We start from the raw sequence: 20,783 nt of genomic DNA, 5'->3' as shown, positions 1-20,783 counted from the left end.
TCAAAGAGCTTGTCTAAAAGGAAAGAGAATGCCTTCACCAGACCTCTGATTTCCCTAACCGCATTTTCTCCCATAAAATAAGATTTTTTCTTTTTTTAATGTGATGAATCAAATTAGTTCCAGTTCATCACTGCTGAAGAAACTTTCTCTCATACTGTCAACTGAAAATAACTCTGCATCTCTTTAATACCCACTGCTTCACTAAACTGCGAAGACAGCTATCCATTTTGCTTTGTTCATTAGCACTTCGACTGTGCTCGTGTGAATACAAAGATCCCCTTCTGAGATGAGTCTCAATTGTACAAAACAAAGAAGTAAATCTTTGACTTTAATTAACATCTTGTATTGGAATCCGAAAAGTGGAATTCGGCTTTTAACCGGGGTCCTGTTTTTACACGTCGGCTGCCGGCTACAAAACCGCTCCAATGGCTGCAACTGAATTCCTGGGGATCGTTCGAAAAGGCACCAGGCTCCAATTACAAACATGCTGAGACTATCAATTCCTTGTCCAATGTTTTTTCCTACTGATTATTTATGGAAACATTTGTTTTTCATAATGATGACTTATATCTAATATTTATGATAATACATTGTTCATGTTAACTATGTATGGTAATGCTTTGACGATATATAAGAGAACCCCACCTTACATTCTGTTTCATGACTCTTCCAAGCCACGCCCTGAGGAAGACCGGATGAGGGTGGAAACCGGTCGGCGTTTACTCCTGTGATATGTTTTTTTTTTATGAGAGATGCCCTGATTTAATAAAAGGCATTTTAAACTAAATCTTTGTCTCGGTGCCCAGTGGCTCCCCTCCTTTGATAGTTAACTTTTTAGCCTTCAAGAGCACCTGGCATTCACCTGGAGTTTAACAACCTGCTACCGTGAACACCTAGTATCCCTGTTTTTCTAACCAAAACAATGTGGGAGTTGCTGGTTCACCGCTGCCTTAATAACTTTATTTATTTGTCTTATCGTGTTACTTTGGTGTTTAAACACTTTGTTGGATCCAACAATATTTTGGTGTAACACAGAATAATACAAAAAGCCCAACCAACCGAGGCAGTGTTCTGTGAGGTAAAGTTAGCCTTTTTGTCAATGGAGTCTGGTGCATTAAAGAGGGTGTTGTTTCAGTTGTTTCTGACTTTAAAAAAGAGGCTCCTACTCCTTATCAAATAGGAATAATAGTAGACTTGCTTCAACCAGGCACCTCTTCCTCTCAGGATTAAGTTCATATATTTTCAGATGAACATGTTTGTGTGGATTAAATGCATGAGAAATGTAGTGTTTTACTGTTGTGATTTTACACTTGTTTACTTGGCATGGTTTCGTGAATACCCACAAAGTGATTTTCCAATCAATGATCAACGTTCTTTATCGCGTGCCAGCTGTGTGGGCAGCTGCATGGAATGCATTTACAGACCACAATTGTTGGTCAATTTAACGAGCACAGAAGCCTCTCATGCCTGAAATTATACAGTTCAAAGTTCACCGATAGCGGTTGCACACTTAGAAAATCAAATATTGGCAAACGCTGCTATCCCAGTTTAAGGGAATTACACATGTGTGGAGGGAATTACAAGTTAAACTGGGATGCAAAGGCTCTGATGACTGGGACCTTGATCAAATATTGATTGTGCAGCAATAGGGAAGGTGAAACTGCTGAGAGATCCTAATCCATACTGAGGAATTTGTGAGACGTGGGCCTCCATTATTTCATTATCTTTTTCTTGAGTGAGATCAGCTTTCCAGTCGAGGCCCGACAGCTCCCCCCCAAAAAGAACCTGCCAGAGGAAGCGAGGGCTTTAACTTGCAACTTTTCCCCTTTTATTTCATTTCCGCAGTACCGGTCTGCCTTGAAAGCAGAGTCGATTCAATCCCTCAACAGTGAAGAACACAGACCTATTTCAGCATGAGTAATAGGCGCTGGTATTGGGATTTATCACCAGAGACAGTGTTTAAAGTGTAAAGACCTACTTCTGAAAGCTTCAGGCAACATTTTAAGGAAATTTGGTATTCAAATAAGAACACTTTGTTAGTAAAAAGTCAATACGCTTCACTTTCCTAAACTTTCCCCTTGTGTGAGAATTCTTTTGATATGTCAATGAAATATTAACAGCGTGTTTTATGAGGCTTGTTTTCATGTCTTTTAAGATGCACTGTTTTTTGTGAATGCATGGGGTTAAACGCTGGGGACCACTTAATTCACAGCCTTTCATACAACTTAGGTAGCCTCAAAGTTTTTTTTTTTTTGATTTACAAATTGTCATAGTTTAATGTGAATTATTCTCCGTATTTCTGGATGTTTTTACTCCACAACCAGGGGAATGAAAACAGTGTTGTTTTAACTGTGAAGCAAAATGTTTGTATCTGCTTAACAGATAAAAGGGGGCTAACAAGGCTTTAGTGAGAGAGGAGCAGGAAAGCATCGACTGGAACCAACTGTAAACATTAGCCCTATTTTTAATATTATAGGGACTACATGACAAAGGCAAGATCAGATCAAACCAGAAACAGGTGATAGTTACGACACTCTTGGAAGTCACCAGACTGCATTGACAAAAACAATGATTTTACCTCACCTGAGTCACCTGTCACCGGCTGCTTAGACAGGTTCGTTTGTTTGTGTTGTGTTGGATCCGGGATAACTCTTTAAAGTGGTAATCTCGAAGATCTCAGTTTGGTTCTCTTTGGCAGCACCTATGGTGATAGATTGCGGGAGTGTGACGTCTATGGTTGGCTCAAGCTGTAACTCTTGATTTTCCTGGCTGACGGTCGCTTTCCTTTTCAGACTGTTTGCTTCATCTGAGCGTCGAGTTTGTTTCTTTTTCTTTGGATTTTCACTCATTTTTGAAGTCGTATCTGTAGTCATCCATCTTTTCTTTGTTTGTTCAGCCATAGTAGATTACTGTTTACTCGCAACACTTGCAGAGAAGGGAAAAGCAGCCGCTTAGCTCCGCCTACCCTCTCTGGCAGACCAACCACTGCTGGCTGATGGAAAACGTTTCACTAACTGGGCGCCGCTTGGGATTTTTTTCTGCGCAAGTCGCACCAGACACCCAGTCTGTAATACTGCAAATGCAAAGGCTTTCATCAGTGGGCCATAGGCTCAGTCTCCATTGTGTTACCTCATTCGTCGATAGACTAACAGGTCGACGCAGCACTAGACCAGCAACTCCTGTGTTCTGCAAGGTAAAAATTACCTTTTGTCAAAGGCGCCTGGTGGCTTTGGAGTGCGCTGTGTATATGGTGCGTGTTAATGATTAAGGGACTCCCACAGTTTAAATGTGTTTATATTTGCAACGTGTGTGTATGTACCTATGATTGCATACATAAGTATGCGAGAGAAATATATCAACAGAAGAAGGCCTTAAGCCCTGCTCTCACGAGACCTTCATTATGTGGGGACCGCAGGTAATTAATGAACTATCAACAACCTCTGTGCTTTGTGAATTATACGGTGAGACAATGAGGAATTCACCAAAAACCATCTGCGGCCTGGATCCAATTATTCTACATTTGTCACCGTGTGATTTAACAGGACAAAATGTCACATTTGTATTGCAAATACGTTTACAAGTCTTTCCTTCACAACTCAATTTTTCATGTCAGGGAAAACGGAGCCACCACATCTACAATGTTAGCAGAAAAGAAATCAAATATTATCATCTTATATAGTCTATTTAAAGGCCAGCTGCAGTCATGTTTTAAGACATATTAAATAATAAATTGTCGCACATGTTTTTTTCTGCAAAATACGCTTAATTACCTTGTAAAAACCCTCCCAAGGAATCTCCTCCTTCTCCCTCATTAAAAATTCCTGAATCTGCATAGGCCCCGCCCACTATGCACATTCCAACCGCCCCCTCTGTCACAAAACCAAAACACGTCTCTGCCATCGTTTATTGAAACTTAGCTCGCTTGAAATTTAGTAATTAGTAGTAGTAACGTAAACGCTAGTTGTAAGTAGTGAGTTTGCAAAAATGACGGTTACAGCTGGCTCGCACATCTCAGAAGTGGTTGCCATAGGTTACACATAATGATATGCATAGCGTCACCCCGTCCATTAACGGGATTGGCTCCTTAGGTTTGGGACGTCTCAAACCTGCCGATCTGAAAACGTGTCGTTCAGCCTGTCCTTGGTACACTGCAGTTTAAAAGCAGACAGGCCCAGCCATGGAGATGACTGCTGATGTTGTCCCTGATGTGTCTTGTAGCACATGAAGAACACCACATGGAGATGGAACACCTGATTTTCACTGGAGGGGGGCTTTAATATGAATCATATTGGAATTGGAGCTTAGTGCCAATACTATGCAGAAAAATAGGTTTAAGTTAATATGTATTCAGTTCCTGTTGGGTGAAATCTTAGGGGTCAAACTGTCAATCAAAACAAAAGGTCAGAAGAAAGCACATACTTTATAACAATAAGGATATTTAAGGCCTTCCAAGTAACTTTATATCTATAAACACACACACACTCGCCTCACATTGTGGGAAATGTTCCAGAGAGTTTGTCACTTCTGTCAGCTCTTCTCTGGAAATATAAACTTGAAACCAGCTGCCAATCAGATGGAAAAGGTAAGACGTAACTCCCACCGGAGATCTGAATTGTCTTCAAAGAGAAGTAAGTTACCGCTGGCACACAGCACTTATTGCAGTTTATGAAACATCCCCACCCAAAAGGCTCAGATGTCCATCCTGCACTTCCTGTGAACCGAGCCCTAAAAGAGTAAACGCATGAAGCAGATAAATAAGTGAACACACACTTATCTTTATATTCTCCGCCTGTATACACCCACCTTCCTTTCATATTGTTGGGAGCGGCTTCAAACAAGGTGAAAAGAAGCACCCTTCTAGACTTCAAAAGTGCATTTGATATCCCAAGCTGGACATTTGGCGCATTAATAATGGATTGTGTGATTTTATTATTTAAAAATGAATGGATGTCTCCTTTCGAACGCTGTTTCCTTTTCATCGTCTTTACGTGCAAGCGGGCGGAACACCAAGAAGGAAACACTGGGCGTAGTAAAGAGGAAGCTGTCAAAACGGGGCAAACTGGGCGTCTTTATTTTTTTAAAAGCCTTTTTCTGCTGTGTGCCACGAGAGGCGGAGTGCATTTGTCCCCCAGCACTAAGGAAGGGGGGGGTAATGAAAGGGCAGTAATGGTGAACGATTCAAAGCAATTCTGCCCTCCTTCTGCACATGTGTAGTTCACGTGTCAGGCCACAGCACCTCTGATTCCTTAGATGCTGCACTATTATATCACTCACTCTCCATCTTTAGCCCAATTCACACGACTTGAATTACACTATTCCCAAATGATATTTCTACTCCAATTTGCTGACGTCATCCCCACCTACACGGCCATTTTTATTGTATTGACCACTTTTCCAGATAGGTGTTTTGAATGGGAGTTCTGACCTCGCCATTATAGGTCAGGAATTTGGGGCTAGAGCTGTCGTGGTCCAGAAATGTAACCCTGCAGTGATTCAAAGGGGCCTACAGAGGAGTATGTGGTATAACCGGCAACCCCAGATCACAGATGGGCCCATTTATTTTATGAAACAACTTCTGTGTTTGATGCAATATGGTAGATAATCTGCAGGTTTTTTTTTTACTTAGCTTATTGCAGACTTGCAGACTTGCAGAGGATATTGATAGACATTAACAAACTGTGGCTGAACATGTGTCTTTTAGCTGTTTGCACTATGGCCCTGTGAAATTAACAAAAGAAAGAAAGATTTTTTTTGCATTGTAATTCGTGAACGATACTAAAAGGCAGGTTCTCTTTTCTCTGCCCTCCTTCCACCTTGACGTTTGTACTATTGATTTGTTTTTATCCGATTACTTGCTCCCTCCGTTTGCGTGAGGCAGAAGTAGAGATCGCCTTGTGTGCAGCTCCAACTCAAAAGCAGCACGTAAATTAACCATGTGTGGATTCGTCTCTGATGAGAGCGGACACATTCTGCCAAGGAAAAAAAAATCGCTCTCAGCTGCACAGAAGTCAGCAGAAGTTACCCTACAACCTCACACTGAACCACAGTCCCAACTGTAAGTGGAGCAGAGTAGATTACAAAAAGAAGTGAAGTGCTCTCAAGTTCAGGAAAAGGCTCTGGGAACCTTTTTGCTCCACTAAAACAGAGGAGAAAAACCCAGCATCATGTTGTGCCTCAGAAGTGTAGCGTGAGTTACAGTGCTTTGTAGTGCAGAGACTGAAATACAAATGTGCAGCATTATGTGCTGGAAGATGGAAATTGCCTATTTAGGTAGTCATTATAATGACATTAGTGTTTCCAGTGTGAATTTTCCAATGTTGTTTGGTTGGTTTGTTCATTTTTTCTTCAGGAGTGATGGGCATGCTCGCCTTTTCTGTTCTCTGACCTGCAACTTTTCACACAGCCTTTTCCCTGAGCTGTCCTAATAACTCACACTGACCTAATTCCAGAAAGGGAAAGGTAGGCTACGGTGCAATTTCCAATATTTCTGTGAAGATGCATCATTCAAATTATGAATAGTGTCAGTTGCTTCCACATGCTTTTGACTAGTGGTAATAATAACCAAAGGCTAGACGATACGATATTATCACGATACTTTGGTCATGATGAAATATTAGAGATATTTAAACAATTTGATTGAGTATCGAAACTGCAAATCACATCCCAAAATTAAAACCATTTCAAATACATTTTGCAGCCAGGCGGAAGTAAACAGTAACCGCCGCTTCTTTAGCTACAGCGCCCACTTCTGCTGGAATGCTGCTGCTGTCCGTCATTTCAACTGCTGCTGTGACGTTCCAGCGCTTTGCATTGTGGGATACAGTAGGTGAGGTAGACTGATCCAATGCATACTGGAGATTTTCTCCGAATCTGTACGACATCCGGGTATTTTTGGCATGCTGCACATTTTGCTTTTGTTTGCATACTGCATGATACATTTTGGCCACATCAGTACGTACTGCTGGTACAGTATGACATTTCCAACACAGCATTTGTCTTTACATTAATTACACACAATTTTCAGTCTTTTTACATTTGTGTTTGTCCCCATAGTGCAACTACACTGAACGCAAACGTTTTAAAATAACTCTATACCAAATAATTTAATTTAATTAAGTGTTTGCAAAACTACTATGACAATTGATACAATAAAAAATCTCCATTTGGCCCTCTATCGATGCAGATTAACCACTGAAAGTATTAGATATCATGCTGTAATAACTTTTACCCACAACCCAACTGAGCAAGTGGCTGATTTAAGCCGTAACAAAAGACCCCAAATCCCATAAAACAAAATAACGAGCAACTGACCCTGAAAGATTCCAAAGGCATTTTCAAAGCATCTGACATTTTATAGACAAAGTGATCAAAGTATAAAAAAATACTCAGACGTTGCAGTGAAAGATCCCAATTTATGGCGGTATTTGATAAACAAAAATATTACAAATTAAAATTCCTCCTATTATCGTCTACTAAGGTCATCCATGTTCAGTTTTGCATCTCTTCACTCATGACACCAGCCCGTTTCCCCTTTTCAATTTGTTTCATTACCAGAGCTCGTCCCTGAGCCTTGAACACTGTTGAGCTGACACATCCTGGCCTCTCCTGACAGAGAGCAATTAGCGAGCGTAAGGTTGAACAGCTTGAGGCCGGCGGCTGCCAGCTCTACTCTTTAGTGCCTGTTGGAGGGACCATTTGATAACGATGCCACGCTCTACATCACCATAGGCAGAGTCCAATAATGACCGGACCCCTTACCGGGCGGGCTGGACCTGTTCTCAACAGGTCGGAGAAAAGGATTATTTGAAATAGGTTACAGTGACAAACGTTCTTTAAACCAATAATAAGGTGCAATGATACATAATAAGCCCCCAGCAGAGGCAGAAGCTGTTTATTTTGTCCGCTTCAGAAGTGCTGCTTTAGTAGTAGTGTGCTTGTTTTTTGTATTTGCTCTAAATGGGAAAAGACATGCAGATTAAAATCACTCAAGCAGGAGCAGCATAATGTGTCCCGCACCAGCCTGTTGACGACGGTGAAGAATGCCTGTGATTTCCCCAGCCAACAGAACCATAAAATGCAGAACATCTAAAAACTTGATTTCCTTTGGTAAAGAGAGAAAATTGAAAATGCCCTTGCATGTAAGAAGATCACACACTGTATTTCCTCAAAGAGCCTGATTCCGCTGAATATCCAAAGCTTGTTTCCGTGTTACTACGATACACAAATGTGTGTCAGAGGGAGAAGAAGAAGGAGCACTATAAATTATGTTCACAGCCAAGGAGCATATCAAATGATATTCCACTATTAGCTTAAACACATTCAGAGGCGGCATCCAGTCCCAGTAGCCCCTGGTGGAGATTACAGAAAGCAGCGAGGTGGCGTTTTTAGCAAGCGCCCACTCCATTTATAGCACTTTCTTTTCTGGTGTCCCTGCAGGAATTACACAAACGAGGAATTCCCTTTTATTTAATTCGCCGCGCATGTTGACCACTGATAAAGCACGTAATGCAAAATGGATTTGACGGCTCATTTTTAGCCAATCTGGTAATTTGCACACTGTAAAAAAATGCCACTTTTTGATGGAGAAGACGTAACGAGCACGAGGGTTTTATGTTCACAAGATGCGGCTCAGTATAAAACAGCCAAACAGCTGGCAGACTCTGTCAGCGAGGGGAGTAGCTGCATGTACTCTGATGTGTTTATGAGTTGTACTAATGAAATATAGCAGGTGATTCAAGTTTATGACGCTCAGTATGGATTCCCCAAACTTCGGCGTGCTTTATTACTCCTGGCGGAAACAGTTCCTGAAGGAGAAGGTGACTGCGGTCATTTGCTTGCACAGGAACCATAATTTTTAAATAATCTGTGCCTCCCACGCTCTTTATCTGTCTCTCCCTGTGAGCGTGTGCAAACCAATCCAGCTGCATATTAATTTAAGCCCTGCTTGCCAAGAATGGCGGGTGCAGCGGTGCTACAACAGCATCACTCTGGCTTTAATGACTCGGTGCCAAATAAATTAGACTGACAGCAATTTATTGACCCAATTTTTTGAAGACAGAGTTGCTGGAATCATCTTCTGCAGGAACAAATTAGGTTCTGGATGGTAACTGGTGCACAGCTACCTTGGACGCATGTAATATCTCAGCTTCTCGTGGATCATGTGCAGGGCTCATTATTTTTCTGCTTTTCCTTTCTTTATTATTATTCTGAAAATGATTAAATAAGGTGCAAAGCAGCCTGACAGGCATTACACACAGCCACAGCTTCTTTAGTGCTAAACTTTCTGGGAACCTTTGTTGTTTGTCATTCTACCTCCTCTCTCCCTGTATTATCAGTCTCTCTATGCATGGTCTGAAAAAGTAAAAATAGATTACCTCCAAAATCTTATAAACATATATCAATCACTGACCACTTGTATTTATTGTAATGGGACTGTGGAACATAATCAATGTCCTCGTGTGCTTGCCAGAAGGGTGACATGATAATAAAGCATCTTTAGGAAATAACTGTTGTTTAAGCCAAGAAGCAACATTTACCGGTCATAAAGCATTACTCGAATGTTTCCAATGTTTGCTGTTATTACTGACATTACGATGCCTGGTGTGCTGTAGTTGTGCCAGACAAGTTGTTGCCCAAAACTCACAAATTCTTTCAATGTAGCCAGCAGGGTATTGGCTACAATGCTATTGCTTGTTTTACATAAGACAACTCCTCATCTGTATTCCAAGTGTCTTTAGACGAGGGCTGTGTATTGGCAAGAATCTGGTGTAGAAACCAAGACAAAACCACTGGTTACAATAAAATGTATTGCAATATATTGAGATACTGAGTTCAGCAAAACTGTCTAAGGCACACACCGCAATATGCATCGCAAACATTACTTTTCTGTTTGCTTTTGAAGTCCATGTAAAATCCACCATGATGGCACTACTTTTTGTACAGTCTGAGTGAAGAAATTAACAGCAAATAATCCAATCTTTGAATGTAAAATGATTAAAACGAATACAGTGTTTAAGAGAATCAATACAAGTATCACAAAAAACTATTTCGTGATACTCAAATGTATTGATATTTTCTTAAAATCTCGAAGATCTCAGTTTCGTTCTCTTTGGCGGCACCTATGGCGATAAACAATAATTGCGGGAGCACACTTCCCAGATATCCAGACAGTGCTGCATGTGTGACGTCCACGGTTGGCTCCGGTTGTAACTCTTGATTTTCCTGGCTGACGGTCGCTTTCCTTTTCAGACTGTTTGCTTCATCTGAGCGTCGAGTTTGTTTCTTTTTCTTTGGATTTTCACTTCTTGTTGAAGTTGTATCTGTAGTCATCCATCTTTTCTTTGTTTGTTCAGCCATAGTAGATTACTGTTTACTCGCAACACTTTCAGAGAGCGGAAAAGCAGCTGCTTAGCTCCGCCTACCCTCTCTGGCAGACCAACCACTGCTGGCTGATGGAAAATGCGTCGCTAACTGGGCGCTGCTTGCGATTTCGCCTCCAACACCCAGTCTGTAATACTGCAAATGCAAAGGCTTTCATCAGTGGGCCATAGGCTCAATCACCATTGTGTTAGTTCATCGAGCTTAACAGACATGTATTTAAATGAAAATCTTCAGGATTTTATATCCTTAAATCCAACTTAAATGTTGTTACCTTCAAAGTTTATTACACTCAATATTTTATTAAGCTGTGATGTGGGTTTAGACTTTTAAAAATCACACTCTCATTATAAGAAATAGTCTGAATAAAGGAAACCACACTAGAGAACAACACCCAAAAGAGACGTCACCTCAAGCTGAATGTTCTGCTTGGATTCTTTAGTTGGAGGATGAAACGTTTGCTCAACGTCAGTTAACCACAAACCTCATTTGCAAACAATACCTTGGCAATCATGAGGAATTTGCCATATTCTGTGTCATGATAGAATATCACTGCGTGTGGGGGAGGCTTGTTGGAAGAGGAAAGACAGATTCTGTTTTAAACACATCTGTTGATTGGCCGCACCGTGGGAATTCAGACAATAATAACCCCGTGAAGGCAGTGGGGGAGAGAGCAGGGATGAAGGGGATCTAAATCCGCGCAGTGGACGAAGAGGAAAGCCATTTCCCTGGCACGGTCCCTCCCTCGGAGATTACATGTCTCTCGTTTTCATCATAACATCCAAGTTGGCTTGCTACCATTAATAGGACAGACCTCAGTACTTATCCCATCACATTGCAGCGGCCAGAAAAACAGACCACAGTGGAGCAACTGTGTCATCTGCACAACACTGAGTCTTTCAAATGAGAGTAAACATTTGAAATTAAAGAATACTCTGAGATATTTAAATAAGATACTTGTTTCGGGCTGAGGAAACAACATAAAATCCTCTTCGCAGCTGCAGGCTGGAGCTAAAATTATGCAGCCTGAGTGAGGAAACTCTCCAAAGGCTCAAGTGTGAGGCTGTGGGCTGCATTCAGGTGGACAGCAGGAAGAGGTAATATACTGTAGCTGCAGAGCACAATTCAGAGCCTGCGGTGAGTTGAGGCAGTTTCTGCACCACAGCCCCCCTGGCTGTTCTGCCCCGTCCTCGTTCACTCGTTCAATATACCTCCACCTCTGCAGGCTAGAGCCCATATACCGGCCGCTCCATCTCTCCGCAGCATTTAATGCGTTTCTTCCTTCCCACTACCCACTCTGAACCTTTTGCCAAATGCTTGCCTGACAACACATCCCTCAGCCTTTGCAGCAGACAAGTAATATGGGCTCATTTTGCAACAGGGCCCAGGGCTCTGACAGGAGTGGGCTTGTGTCTGCCAGAACTGATTACTTGCGAAAATTGCTGATCAAATTGTCACATCACCTAAACTTTGAGACAGTTTTCACTCCGTCCTGCAAAAAATAGAAATAAAAAATGTGACCCCATTTTATTTGTGGGGCAATTTCTGTGACTAAACCGCTTTGCAAAGGTGGCCTGATGAAATCAGAACTGCAGGTGGATTCTTCTCCCCTGTACAACTAATATTTTTCACCCATGTTCAATATCTTAAATCCCGCTCGGGGATAATTCTTCCAGCGTTATTACCTTGCTTTTCTCTTCAGCCGCAGGAAGAAAAACATCATCAGGGAAACGCTCGCCGGCCTCTCTCAAATAAGCGTTTTTAATCTCTTTCATTAGGTTGGCATTACAGCTTGGAGAAACTGATTAGATGTCTCAATCCTAGTGCCTGCGCTGATTGTTGTTAATGGCAACCTGTATTGCAGGGGCATTGTCAGACTGAGTGTTTGGCTCGCTCTGTTCGAGCAACTCTTTCTGAAACACATGGCTGTTTTAATTACCTCGGCTTTCAGATCAATGCAGCGGCAGTACTGTGATCAGCATTCTGCATTTGAGTTTTCCTTAAAAACTCTCTGCTCGTGGGGCCTCAGGTCTTGATTGTGAAGAGCCTGTTTGTGTGAGGAGGCTTAATCAAAGGTTCTTCTGCTCCGATTTAACACTTTGGATGTGGGTGAGAATCAAATATGACTGTAGTCACGAGGCGAAGCGCTGCTCTATATGAGTCTAAATGTTACCAGGAGGCTCTGAGTCATTCGCTCATTTAAAGATTGTTTTGACTACCTGCAAGTTTTGAATGCAGCAAAGGTGATTGAGGAATAATGTATGAAGGGTTCCCCATTAAAATCTATTCAATAACATGTATAATTTACATGAATAGCTTCATTATTCAGGGGAAATGTATTTTAAATCAAGTGGTCATTATTTCTTCATAATAGATGGAAGTCAAGATGCACTGTTAAAAAGAGCAACGCAATATGGTGTGAGAGAAAAATGGATGAATGGAAGAGAACCGAACATTAGAAATCTTACATACAGCGCTTTATATAAAGGTGCACTTTATCACCATTAACTCTGTGCTTATTAGCATATATATGGGCTCTTTATACGGTAATTATCTGTGCTTTATTTTGCATGACAATATTATACAAATATATTGTAATAATAAATACAAATATATTAATTATAATATTAGGATTGTCATATGCTTTGTATTGTTGCCATTAGAGATGGGCATTTCCAGTAACCTTAATATTCGAGTAATCTAATTACCTAATGAACAAGTAATCGAGTACTCGCAAATTATATATTTAAAAAAAGAAAAAAACATAGCCGGCTATAATCCTGTGAGAGAACATTAAGGTCTAACAGTTTTACATTCATGTCAATAAATTGCCAACAGTATAAAGCAAGTGTGATTTCTAATGCGTTAAACAACCTTAACAGGCCCTTCAGTTAACGTTGTAACATTCCGTTTTCAAACGTCACAGCGGTAGCGGATTGTGTGGCCTTCTGTTCTGTGTTGTTGAACGCCTAACTCACATTTTTTCCACCACATATCATGCGCAGCACGTTATCGTCGTTTTTTTTTTGTCAAAGTACTTCCAGACGCCACTTTTCCTGGTCACAGCTGACTTGGTGCATGTACCTGAGTTAAACTACTTTAGCTGGAAACAGCGCATGCGCAGGTGCGCAAGTAGTGTAACGTTACTCCAATAATGACGTCCGCAACAAGTACTCAAATACTTGAGTATTCGTCCCCATCCCTAGTTGCAATACCATCTTAGAAGGCCTACACTGAGAAAAACCTATTAGGATTCTAATTCATGTACGGATCAATAAGCATTAATAAGAGGATATTAAGAGAAACTCTAAGTTATGGCTCAGTAGTTGTTGGCTATTGTCAGGCAGAAAAAAACATTAATTAGTGCTTCATACTGGCTAATAACAGGCTAATAAGCTACTAATATGCATGTTAATAAGCAACTAGCTAACAACAAATATGGGGTGGGAATCGCAGATTAACTCTCCATACGATGCGTTATACGTGGCCAAACATGACGATATTTTCACGATACAGCGATGCTGCAATAATTGATATATTGCAAGACAATCATATAATGGTGCATCACGATATCTGATTCACTTCTTCGTCCGCCACTTAATTACCCTTCACGTTACCCTCATTCATGTCATAAGCGCCAAGTCATGAAGTAGTGACGCGGTGAGCCAAAATCGCAGGGAACTCTGATAAGAGCCATATATTGTTTAAATATTGAGTCAGGAAGACGATATTTTGCCGCATCGATATTTTGTCCCAGCCCGAATAAAAAGAGTTACCATAAAAATGATTATATGATACATATGAGAAAATACTACTGGCTTAGTATGGCTACATACAACATAGAATCACAATGGATAACATGTATGTCTGATCTCCGTGATAGAAGCAGAACTCATGAGCCCCAGACTGTGTGTCCTGTATCTGTTACAGGATAAAGCCTGTGTCTCTCCTGCTGGTAATTGCTATAAGTCGAAGAGGAGGAGGAGGAGGAGGAGGCGGACCGAGGCTCCAGATGCCCTCTTCTGGGCCAGGCCTCCCTCAGGACAGGCTGGTCTTGTCTTGAGCTGCATGATCCGGTGAGAGGCAGTCTGGTGATTCCATTAGCTTAGCCGCTAATAAGAAGTACACCTGGGTCCTTGTTGTCCTGCAACACATCCTCACCCATCCGCCTGCTCCCACCGCTCCTTCATCCCAGTCACGCTCCAGGAAAATAGAAGGTAGAAGGGTGGAAATAAATAAATGATATTAGAGTAAAATGTGTGAATATTTCCCCTCTATAAGTGTGTTTCCTCTACGAGCTGCAATAAATCCACCCAGAAATGAGGAGACATGGTTCTGTATAATATTTGTTCCTCGCTTGATTCCAGAAAGCAGAATAGCAAATAATGAAAGAAATATAGGCGCATATCTTCACAGCATAAACATTCACAATTCATTTACATCCTTAAATATATACTAGTGGCAAAATAGACGTTTAACGTAACATAACAGAAGCTACAAAACCTTTAGCAGTTTAAATGTAATAGGTAAAAGTAAATCCTTTGGAGGAACCTGAATCTTCCACCAGTGGGTTAAGGATTAAATTTAGAATGCCTTGCAGTTTCTTGGCACAATATTCAGATGAGCAGGACACACACCTTTCTTCCCTCTCCAGTCCCATTGCATGTACCTTGCTAAAAGAGCAAGTTTGCACTCTAATAGCCGCTTCAGCTGCCCATGAAGGGAAATGTTAAAGAAAAGGGAAATGAGCGACTGCACTCCTCTGGTGGCCAATTAAAGCTAACAGATAAATCCGATGCAATTAATTCTGAATTATTACTGTGCATTACTTGTACAGTGTAAATACTCCCTCGGCTTATTAACAATGCACAGACTTTATAATCCACTGCAGTGTCTTTTGATATTCTTAAGTAATATTTTAATATTTCAATCAAATATGTCGATGTGTCTCCGTCCTGAGGAATCAACACAGCATGCTGCAGTTAAGTCACAACTAGTAACCTATTTATGACCTATATATAACCTTTTATTTATCATTTATGTTTCATAAGTGTTGTTTTTGGCCCAGTTATGGAGCTTTAGATTAGTTAGAAAAAAATCTGAGACTATGATGAGCTTCAAATAAAAAAAAAAAGGACATTTTAGAGCTTATCAGTCTTTTTCCCACTCCTTTGTCTTCCTGATCAAATGCCCTAATGCATTTGCAAATGCCTTTTTTCCCCCCTCTTTCAATCCTTTGCATGCACACTTGTGTGGGACACTTTTGTGTCACATGCAGCACTGGGGCAGTATGAAATGCCCTGATTGACGTCTGACTCGGAGCATCCGTTCCACCTCTTGCTTAGCGCAGCCTGTGCCAAGAGGATTAAAAATGGAGTCCTCTAGGGCCACGCCATGCCATCTGGACAGGGTTGATCTGGGAGCAGGGTTGTCAGCCAGGACTGCTGAGTGTATAAAACGCTGCACAACTACAGTCAAACGCAGCTCACAGCTTTTCAGAATCACAGTTTTTAAAACGGGTCATTTTGCGACGCAATTCAAGGGTTCCTTTTTTAACCACACTGCTCTCTCTTCATAGTGCTTCCTCTGAAGAGTAGAGACGGACTCATTTTATTAATATACTCTTTTTTTTTTACTTTCAGCTGACTGTTTGATTTCCACTGCCTGCCTGCTGTCAAATTAGAGGAGAACAAAAATTGGATAATTGGCAAATTAGAGTAAAGAGTTGGAGCGTTGTGTGTAAAATCCCATCATTTTCAGTTTGTTGTTTCTCATCTTCAGCTGTTCCTGCTGTCACTTAATCTACTACTGTAGACATCTGTCTTTAAATGTAAACAATTTCTTTCTTACAGTTTCAGGTAAGTGCAGAAAATATTCAGCGATCTCTTCAGCACTGTAATTAAAGCAGCGTTCTTCTTTCAGGAAAGAAAGGGAGTATTGTCTCACTGTGAGCCATGTCCATCTTCAAGACAGTCAAAATGAAATATAGAGAGGACTAAATGCTAATGCCTCAATAACCTTTCCCACAGAGTGATGTCTGCCACCTTTGATTCCCCCCCGTCATATCATGGTCTAATTTTAAAGGTTAAAGCTGGTGGTTTGCTCCTCAATATGCCAGAGAGAAGAAAGATGACATCTGCGTTTTGTGCTCCAAGTAGCTGTGCATTAAATCATGCAAAACATGAAAATACCAGAATTTAGGTCACCGTCAGCGACAACTGCCAGACTTCAGAGGAACCCTTAAAGTTTTGATGTTTAGATGATGTAATTCTCTCTCTGTGCCGATCTCTGTTGGGAATAGCGGGGGAGGTGTCGGGGGTTCTTTATGGGCGCTTTCTCTTTGAGAGGTTGTGGGTATTAGCGGGATCCAGCTGATGCCTCCTCTTCCAACTGGATCACCCCGTCCCCCCAAATCCCCACCCCTTACTGCTCCCCCCTCACCCCTGTGCTGTATCGACTCTTCTATAACCAGCACACATGTAAAGATACAGCACACAACCTCAACATTATACCATCACAGTGTTGGATTCCTGCACCCTAAAAACGAATATTTACCATCCCTTACTTATCAATACTGTTAATGAGCACGAATTTGGCTCTACAATACAGTATGTATCATGATACCAGGGTGATGATTCAACGTATCGTGATTAGAGATAGACCGATATGGTTTTTTCAGGGCCGATACCGATACCGATTATTAGTAGTCAAGGAGGCCGATAACCGATATTTGAAGCCGATATTCATTTGTGAAAGTGAAAATATTGGCGTCAAAATTTTGAATAAGACGAACTCCAACACTTAACTTTGTTTAAATGCCTTTAAGCATATGCATCAGAGCCAAAATAATCCAGATTTGAATTGATCTCTTATCGGCCGTCGGATAAAAAACAAAAAAAACAAAAAGGCAGATGCCGATATGCGTCAAAATGCCGATAATTGGCCCAGCCGATAATCTGTCTATCCCTTATCGTGATACTTTAAGCAAAGTGGTATATATTGTATTTTCAGCATAATGTTGGAAAAACTCGAAGATCTCAGTTTTGTTCTCTTTGGCGACACCAGTGGCGACCAACGGTAATTGCAGGACGTCCACGGTTGGCTCCGGTTGTAACTCTTGATTTTTCTTTTTAGACTGTTTGCTTCATCTGAGCGTCGAGTTTGTTTCTTTTTCTTTTCTTTCTTTTTTTTTTCACTTATTTTTGAAGTTATATCTGTAGTCATCCATCTTTTCTTTGTTTGTTCAGCCATAGTAGATTACTGTTTACTGAAAAGCAGCCGCTTAGCTCCGCCTACCCTCTCTGGCAGACCAACCGCTGCTGGCTGATGGAAAACGCGTCACTAACTGGGCGCCGCTTGTGATTCTGTGAGTCTGTAATCCTGCAAATGTAAAGGCTTTCATCAGTGAGCCATAGGATCAATCACCATTGTGTTAGCTCATCCGGTGATAGATAGAGACTTAACAGACATTTACTTCAATGAAAAACTTTGAGATTGTCACTTTAAGTCAGCAGCAAGACGTATTAATCAACGTCCCTCTAACATCCAACATCGCAGCGCTACCTTTGTGTCGTCTGAGCAAAGGCATTAACCTTTGCCACGCTCGCTCACTCCGTTTGTGTATCAGCTTTCAATTAAAAATCGCAGTGGGTGTTTTTTGAGAACGGATACAATACCGACCCATTATCGCCTGAGCATGAAAGTTACTTTGGAAGTTTTCCTCATTTTATCCGCCATAGAACATAAAAATGAATGAATGCACTCATACAACACGTGTCAAGGCTGAAGCTTCAATGGGATTCTTTGCCACTCACACATATTAGCTGTTTGAATGACATGCCCCATGGCATGCCTTTAAGAGGGAAAGAATAAAGAGACTCTGAAACCCAAAAGCCACAAATTATTGTTTTTTCTACGGAAGGCAACTTCTGTTTTTATCTGCCAGTAGCTTTGCCATTGGGTATTTACCTACATATATGGAGAACCCATTTGCATAAAGAGGGGCCAATAAAAACAATTTATCTTAAATTGCATTAGCATAAAGCAATAACTGTCATTTGCTTATTGTGGTGTAACGGTAAGAACAGCAGCCAGTTGTTCAGCAGCAGATGACATTTAGACATTAAACATGTCGATAACTTCAGTGTGTCTTGGTCAGTCCACTCATGTCTGTTTTATTTTTATTCATATAGCGCTAATTCATATATTTCATCACACCCAACATATAGAGGTCTAAACTGTAGCCCCTATAATATGATTTACAGAGAGCAGGTTGCACAAATACCCATCATGAGAAAACACTCGGCGACAGAGGAAAGGAAAGAGGTCCTTTTAAGAGAGCCTGATAGCAAAATAAATATCCCCAGGTTATTAATGCCATATGTTGGGGTATATAGCTCTTATGTAGCCAACCGTAGAGGCTTTAACTGGTATTTTTAACTACCTGGCAATTTCCAGTTTCAGGTCACTTTCATGGATGAGCAGGTAATAACGTTTCCACTTCTTTGCTACAAAGTGTTGTCTGGGATTTGGCTGGCAAATAATAGTAAAATGGGAACTGCAGTATCTTTAAACCTGGACTTTTTTGTTCGGGTAAGATCCGTTTAAATATAGAACCAGCAATTAGCTATATCGATCGCAATTTGAAGCCGCCAGATTCCATTGAAAAATACGGCAATTGTACCTCGCAGAACAGGGTTGCTTCTGGTCACCTACTGCTGCCTTGATTGCTTAGTTTGTTTGTGCTATTGTGTTTAATCAGATCCAATCTGACCAATTACAACAGCAAAGTAACTCCAACGCTCAAACTAATTAACTAGTCGAGGCAGAGGTAGATGGGAACTTGTGTGTTTTGCGAGGAAAAAATGAAGTTTTTTTCAAATGGGGTCTGGTGGCTTCGACGAGGGCAGTGGAGCAGCTTTTTCTGGTTTATAAAAAAAATGTTTTATCTTCTAAAAAGTCTCTCTCAATCTGAGGACTCATTGTTTTAGGGGATTTTTTGGATCAGGTGAATTTCCTCTGAAAAAAAAAAAAATACTTTGCAGCCATGACAGCCCGAGTCATGGCTGCCAGGCGGATGTGATCTACTGGAGCAAATCCCAAACTTTTACACCCATGAGTCATTTAGACTTCATCATATGTTAAACACGGCCCAGGTTTATGAATACCAAAATGTCCCCTTAAAGGAACAAGCTTGTTTACATTATGTCACCTTTCCCTTGCTGGCTCAGCTGTCAGTCGAACTAAAAAATAATGGATCCTGACAGCACCGAATCCCACAACCTTTCAAAGTACATTTCTGGATATATCCGAGAAGTTCAACCCGTCTAAATGAAGATTCATTAGCTCACTTCTGACTGCAGAGCGTGAGGAGTTCTTTAATTCCAGTGGGACCTGCTTGCACATGGACAAAAGAAGCGTATCCAAGTGTCTCCCTGATTAGAATATCCCCACTGACCACAGCGCGCACCACTGGCTCTGTGTGTGTGTCATTTGGGGGAGAGACGGGGGGGTGGGGTGCTTGGTAGTTGGCTGTAATCTGCTTGATGATGAAGATCCCCCAGCGCTCAGGGGACCTGACGAGAGAGAGGAAGGGGGGGAGGGAGGGAGGGAGGGAGGGTTTGCGCTACTGCCTTACGCCAATGCAATCACGACCGTCGCTCGCCACAGACCCAGCAGCGCTCACAAACCCTCTCTCATTCTCTCTCCCCGACACACACTCTTCTCTCTCTCACTCTCTGATACACGCACACACACACAAGCTTCTTTCTCTCACTTCAGCGCTCACTCACTCACCGCTCTCTCTCTCTCTCTCTCTCTCTCTCTCCAAGTCGTCATTCTGTTGCCGCGCGGACACGCTCCACTTTGGTACGGCTCCGGTGTTATTTCTCCAGCTATTTCTGAAGCTGTTGTCTCTCTCTCTCTCTCTCTCGCCGCAACTCACAGCGCAGAGCGTACACACTCACTCGAGCATCCGTTTTCTGTTGCCAGCGTGTGGGCTCAAACTGCACAAGGCAAGCGGGATAATGAAAGAAAGGCACCAAAGAGGAAAGCAGGGTGAGAGAGGGAATTAAAAGAAAAAGGCAGCAAAGGAGAAAATCTGCTCTTGCGTTAAAGGTGGGAGGACAGTTTGATTCAGTGGATTAAACTGGCTCTGTCTCTGCTTCAAAGTGTCCCACTAAAGGTAAGCGTGTCTCCTCTCTTCTATTCTGCCTGTAGGCATTTCACAAGTACCCAAGTTTGCTTATTTATAGATGTTAAACTACCCCGTTACTTGGTTTGTGCAGTTGATGCACATTAAATATCTTGTTGACAGATAACAGAAGCCACTCTGTCCGCTTATTTTCACTGTACCACTCCCTCGGCAAACACAGTTGAGGCACTTCTCTCTAACAGCTGGTTAAGTG

Source organism: Semicossyphus pulcher, unplaced genomic scaffold (assembly GCF_022749685.1).
Source record: "Semicossyphus pulcher isolate SPU_LCO1_2020_fin unplaced genomic scaffold, fSemPul1.0.p SCAF_18, whole genome shotgun sequence".
In the NCBI taxonomy this organism is placed as follows: domain Eukaryota; kingdom Metazoa; phylum Chordata; class Actinopteri; order Labriformes; family Labridae; genus Semicossyphus; species Semicossyphus pulcher.
This window is presented reverse-complemented; position numbering follows the sequence as displayed.